Source organism: Cyprinodon tularosa, unplaced genomic scaffold (assembly GCF_016077235.1).
Source record: "Cyprinodon tularosa strain WSP-4 unplaced genomic scaffold, ASM1607723v1 ctg178, whole genome shotgun sequence".
Lineage (NCBI taxonomy): Eukaryota > Metazoa > Chordata > Actinopteri > Cyprinodontiformes > Cyprinodontidae > Cyprinodon > Cyprinodon tularosa.
In genome coordinates, this window is record NW_024038597.1 from 271952 (window position 1) to 278841 (window position 6890).

Consider the following 6890-nt stretch of genomic DNA (forward strand, 5'->3'; position numbering starts at 1 on the left):
TTTATTTTTAATACTGTTGCCAAATTTATTAAACCCATAAAAACATTATGGTTATGCTGCTATAGCCGACTACTGAAGGATATAGGGACCACGTTCATGATTCTGCTTCATTCTGTCTCTGTTCTCCAATTCTGCGCTATTTGTTATGCTAACCCTAACTGGATGTGTTGTCTTTCATCTCTTTGGACATGAAAACTAGCTCAGAGCTTGTCTGTTTAACTGTTTCTTTCCTAGACAGAGCCATTTTTAGAGTTTATTTTCACTTTTTCTAACATGCTTCTATGTTCCTGTTGTATGTCTGTTTCTATCTCCTCAAACCCCAGGTTGAGCCTGGTTCTGGCTCTACTGGAGGTTTCCTATGTTAAACATGAGTTTTTCCTCTCCACTGTACCTTCATGCATGCTCAGTGTGAGGGATTACATAGAGCCACGACACAGAATGGAATTAGCTAGTTTTTCTTAGATAGAAAACTTTGAAGAGTTAATCTGACTGGATGATCTGCTTGGATTGTCTTGAGCTTGGACCGAGCTTGGATCAGTTAACTATTCCGAGCTTGGTTCTGAAGACCATTTACATGTCACCCTAGCATTGTTCCTCGACTCCTATCGGTGGTCCACGGTACTACAGCTCAGGAATTACACAAACAAAAATGGCGGCACCCAGATTAGATTTTGAAACACCTAGCCGGTGCAGCTTGAACACATCGTCAGTGAAGGACCCAGGGTCATAGGGTGTTTCGGGTCTTTGATCTTCAGACACCCTCGTCTGGGCAACCCAACCGGGGTTGATCAGGCCCCAGTTTGTGTTCAAGTAGCGCGCTACTCCATGCGTCTCCCCTCTTGATCCACAGCCACCTTGAGGCTTTCTCAGCGGCCTCCCTGATGTTTCTGGTGGCTCTTCTCTCAAGCAACCCTCTGATGCCAAGGAGCCTGAATGCCCGATGCACAGTCTGACTTAGGAAGCCTCTGCAGCCCACTTCTATTGGCTCACAGCGGGCCATCCATCCACGGCATCTGCATGCCTCAATCAGCTCAAGATACTTCGCCCTCTTCCTTTCATGAGCCTCCTCCATCCTGTCTTCCCAGGGGACTGTAAGCTCCAGTAACCCAACTTGCTTCGTTGAGTCAGATGTTAAGACCAGATCTGGTCTCAGTAACGTCCTTACAATGTGCTCTGGGAACTTTAGCTGCCTTCCAATGTCCACATGCAACTGCCAATCCCGAGCCACGGCTAGCAGTCCAGATGTGCCCCTACCTGCTCTCTCAGGTTTCTCCCCTGCCCTGACAAAGAAGGTATTGTGCCTCAAAGGGGACTGGTGCTTTGACTCCAGGATTCCAGTGCAGATGGTGTCTGCTACTGCCTTCAACACCTGGTTATGGCGCCACGTGTACCTTCCCTCTCCCAGTGCTTTAGGGCAGCAGCTCAGGATGTGCTCCAGGGAACCATGAGCCGGGCACAGTGGGCATGTTGGTGCTTCTGCAAGGCCCCAGGTATAAAGGTTAGATGGACTTGGAAGGACATCATACACTGACTGGATCAGGAACTTAAGTCTTGCTGGTTCATACTTCCATAGTTCTGTCCAGGTGATCTTCCGGGCGCAAGCATGGTTCCAATTGGTCCAGGCTCCTTGCTGGCGCATTGCCACCATCCTACTTTGGCGTTCCTCCTCCACCTCTGCACGAATCTCTCCCTGTATCATCTGTCGACGCACTTGTCCTCGGGCTTGGTCATAGCGCAGCTTTGTAAGGCTACCTAGACCGGCTCGTCCCACCGCCACAGAGCCAACTATGACACTATGTCTCAGTCTTGCTTCTGCTTGGTTGACTGCCTGTTGTGCTCGCCATTTCCTCCCAGTTCTGACTGTGATGCCGGCAGAAGAGACTCTGGTGTCAGCAGAGTCTCTGTAAAGCAACACCTCCCTGGCTCTGGTGAATTTAAACTCCTCCGTCACGCCAGTCAAAGGAAGCTGCAGCTTGTTGGAGTGCCCATAGAGGGCAATGCTGCTGAGACTCTTTGGCAGACCCAGCCATCTGCGTAGGTATTGGCTGACATTGCGTTCAAAGCCCTCCACCATGGTTACTGGAAGCCATGCCTTTAGCTTTAGCTGGGCTGCCTCCACTGCTGCTTTGTCCTTCAGAGTGCTATCGAAGATCTTCCCCAAGCTCTTCACAGGCTTCTCTGACACTGTCGGAATTGGGACTCCATCCACGCAGAAGCAGTATTTGTCCTCCACTTTCCCCTTCCTCAGGACAAGGCATCTGGACTTGGCTGGCTTAAATATCATCCTTGCCCATGCCATGATCCTTTCCAGACCACGGAGGAGCCACCGGCATCCAGTCCCTGATGTTGATGTGACAGTCAGGTCATCCATGTAGGCCCTAATTGTTGGTTGGCGAATGCCAGATCTGGACAAGGGGCCCCTACATTCCACTTCTGCAGCCTTGACCAGCATGTTCATAGATAGGGCAAACAACACCACTGACATGGTGCAACCAGTGATAATGCCCTTCTCTAGGCGGTGCCATGCAGATGTTGTTGTTCCAGTGGTGAATCTCAAACTGAAACCACTGTAGTAGTCCCATATGAGTTCAGTGATCTTCTCAGGAACGTGGTATGTTGTCAGAGCTTTTGACACAAGCTTGTGTGGAATAGATCCGTAGGCATTTGCCAAGTCAAGCCAAAGGACTGCAAGATCTCCTCGGTTTTCTCTCGCCTCCCGTATCAGCTGGGTGATCACTCCTGTATGTTCCAGACAGCCCGGCATGCCTTGAACTCCGCCCTTCTGCACAGAGGTGTCAATGTAGGAATTTCTCAGGAGATACTCAGATAACCTGTTAGCAACCCGCCTTCTTATACTGGCTATTCAGGGCTTTGAGCTCTTTCCTGAGCTGGGAGATCTTGGTCTCACGCCGGTTTGGCCTAGCAAAGTACTGAGCCTTTGGTAATTTTATGCCAAATCTCTCTGCTCCGATGCTGATGATTAGTGTGCTCATCAACTGGAGTCTCTGATCAACTTCTCCTCTGCAAGATGCATTTAGAGTAGCATCAACATCCTCATCAAACTGCCGCCACTGAGCCTCCTTGTTTGCAGCCGGCCATAAAACCCGACGCTGTTCTGATGGTTTGCTAGGTGTAGCATGTCGAGCATGGAGGTTCTGGAAACTGTGGGGTGCCTCCGGTTCCTGCTCCTCCTCCGTCTCACCAGGGTCAGTGCTTGGCACTGGCGTTGCTCTGCTTGCTTCCTCCTTATGCAGCCCATCTTTGCCTGGTGGATCCTCAGGCCCCTAAGGTTCTTACAGACCTTACCGCAAAAGCAGGTTGCTGTCGTTGTCGAAAATCCATTGCCTATGTCTGTTACCGGGTAATCCGTCCGTTTGGGGTGCTCATCCTCCCCCCCTCTCGGGCACCCCTGAGGGTATTTTCCTGTAAGACTTTCTGTAGCAAAGTGTGGCTGCTCCCTCACAGGAGCTGCAGCTCAGGGTGCTAACCTTTACTGCACCGATTGCCGTCTCTCCGCGCTGTCCACTGTCTCTCCAGTCGTCACCATGCTTTCACGGTTGTCATCCAGCCTTTCCTGGAAGTCACTGGCTCGGCCAGTTATAATAGATTTTGAAACACCTAGCCGGTGCAGCTTGAACACATCGTCAGTGAAGGACCCAGGGTCATAGGGTGTTTCGGGTCTTTGATCTTCAGACACCCTCGTCTGGGCGACCCAACCGGGGTTGATCCGGCCCCAGTTTGTGTTCAAGCAGCGCGCTACTCCATGCGTCTCCCCTCTTGATCCACAGCCACCTTGAGGCTTTTTCAGCGGCCTCACTGATGTTTCTGTTCAGGAACTTAATTTTGTTTATATCAGTAATATTTTGTCGTTTGCGGAATGCAGAGATGGGAAGTAACGAAGTACAAATACTTCGTTACTGTACTCAAGTAGATTTTTCTGATATTTTTACTTTACTTTACTACTTATTTTTATGGCGACTTTTTACTTCTACTCCTCACATTTTTACACAAATATCTGTACTTTCTACTCCTTACATTTTAAAAAATTGTCTTGTTACTTTAGTTTTGAATCATTTCAATGGAGTTACCGTTATTATTTTTCACGTCATCAATACCAAATTCAATCTAATTGGATGGGAATCTACATTGCATTTGACGCACCACTACAAGATGAATCGACAGATTCGGCGGTATTCATTGGCGGCAAATCATTGCAGCTTGGTGGCGGTGGCGTTAGCATAGTAGCATGGACGACGAGATGATTGAAAATGAACACAACGGAGATCTAGTCCTATTGGCAGACATCCATTTAAAATGTAGGCAACGGCATGAAAAAAGTGGTTTCTACTTTTACTTTTATACTTTAAGTAAATTTACAAGCCTGTACTTTGTTACTTTTACTTGAGTAAAGAAGTTTAATCAGTACTCCCACTTTTACCCGACTATTTTTTAACACAAGTATCTGTACTTTTACTCAAGTACGGAAAGTGAGTACTTTTGCCATCTCTGGCGGAATGTCAGGTGAATAAGTCATCCTTCTCGGTTTCAGCATCATCCCTGGTCACACAACGCTGTTTTTTATGCAAGTTATTGTTTATAGGCTGAGAAGAAGTTTGTGTGGTTTACAGGTGAAGAGGTCTGTGAATTTCAAAGCCTGATACACTGGAAAACCCACGGATAGGAGATGAAGTGATCTGCTCGTACACTCTTTGTTATTAGAGAACCGAGCCATAGATGAACCATGCTGAGCCTTACTGTTGAGCCAGTACTAGATTTAGCGGTTCGGTTGTGTTTTGCACAGTCCAGTTCAGTTATATACCATTTACACTCAAAGGTCACTATTGGTTACCGTTCTCGGCACTGTTTCAAAAGGCTAGTGTAAACAGGGTATATGTGTTTTCTCCTGTATTAGAATAAAAGTGAGGACCAGTTTCAGTTTTTAACCTTTGGAGTGAAGACGTTTTTACAAAGTGAAAACATTTTGGCTGGTCCTACCAAGCTATTTTGCCAACAGTTAGGTTTAGAACTAAGGTCGCGGTAGGGTTAGGGTGAGGTGTGCACTGGTAATGGGTAGGTTTAGGGTTACTTTTTGGTTAGGGCTTAAAAAGGATTGAAAATGACTGAAAATCAATGGTCAAAGTCAGTGTGAGTCAACACATAGCTGTCAACAAGGAGGGTGAGGTTGCTTTAGGATTCACAGGTAGAGATCAGTAAGGCAGTGATGAGTTTTTGTAGATTTAATGCAAACTGAGGCAAGAAATTAAAACACAAAAATACTGGGAACCAAAAAAACTTGAAACATCAGGGAAACTCACACAGAAAGCAAGAGACGAGGGAGCAACTAAAGACAAGAAACCAGCACTGAAGAACTGCACAGGGAGATTATATAATGGAGACAGAACAAAGGCTGGGGTAATCAGGTGTAGGGCTGGGTTAAAAAATCGATTTAATCGATTTTAATCAATTTCCCTTTCAATAGCGCGATATCGATTCATAAAAACCATAAATCGATCCATTATAATACGTCTTTCCATACATTCATGACTTCTCGCGTCCCGCGAGATCTCGTCACTGCGCGAGAGGAGCACACCGAAACAATATGGCCGAAGCTCTGAAATCTGAAATATTTTGGATTTAAAAAACAAGATGACAGCAGTGAACTGGATAAGAGCAAAACGGTTTGCAAGATTTGCTACGCAGAAGTGAGGTAATGTGGAAACACAACTAATCTTCGAAACCATTTAACGAGACACCACTCAGCACAAACACAATCTGATTCAGCCCCGAGGCAAATGCAGCTCGAGAAGGCATTTGATATGAAGTTACCAGCAAACTCCCCGCGTGCCCAGAAAATAACTAAGGCTATTGCTACATACATCTGCAAAGACTTACAACCATACTGCGCGGTTTAAAATGAAGGTTCCCGTGGCCTTATGAGGACACTGGAGCCACGCTACGTTATACCCTCACGCAAACAGTTTAGTGAGGTAATAATCCCAAACATGTACGCACTATTCAGTGTGTTTGTTGCCATTTTATTTACACAGCCTTCTGTGTGGTTTGAGTTGATTTGGTCAGGTCATGTTAAATAAAACATACATGATTAATGTAACTGCATTGGGTTTAATTCCTAATGTAAATATGTAAATTTTTTAGTAATGCTCCAAGTTTGAGCTAGAAGTTTCTACTATTTGCAGCATTGGTTCTGAGAATGTCTTCCATATCAAGGAAACGAAACAATAATTGTGAATCGAATCGAATCAATTTGGAAAATCTGAATCGATACCCAGCCCTAATCAGGTGATATGGAGCAGGTGTGGATGGAAGTGACTAGAGGGGAGCTAGGGGGAAGGAGCGGGCACAGGGGGGCCACAGAGAGTAACTAAAGACTGGTTTAAATATAACACAAAATGGAAAATAAACCAAAGATTAACAAAAGACAATTACTTAGACTGTGAAAACTGAAAACTCAAAGTCCCAAAAGGAGAGAACCATGATTCATAGCCCTCACTACATATAGCAAGACAAGAGTGTGCATGTGTGTATTGTTTCTCATATAATACAACCAACTAATTCAATCAAATGTATCCACTTTACTGTTTTCCACACAGAATTACTGTTCCAGTTCTGTGCTTCACTCAAATCCAGGATTTTTGAACCAAAGTTACACCACTTCAGAGAAAAAGGAGACAGCATCCCTTCCAAACAAGGCAAACTTGTTTCAGTCTTCAGTCTTTATTTCCTGTGCTCTCATTATTCTTCACATTAACTACAGCCTGTAGGGTCTGATGTGGAACTCCTGGACCGTTGGGATTGACTTTGTTGTGCGGTTCACTCCTGGGAAGACTGGCAGCTGTCTTAGAAGTTGTGAATTATCTCACTGTAGAGTG

At 45.7% G+C, this 6890-nt stretch overlaps 1 pseudogene; it reads right to left on the reverse strand.

Moving 5' to 3' along the window:
- Nucleotides 1–751: 751 nt before the first annotated feature.
- LOC119781497 lies at nucleotides 752–3547 on the reverse strand (annotated as a pseudogene).
- Nucleotides 3548–6890: the final 3343 nt, after the last annotated feature.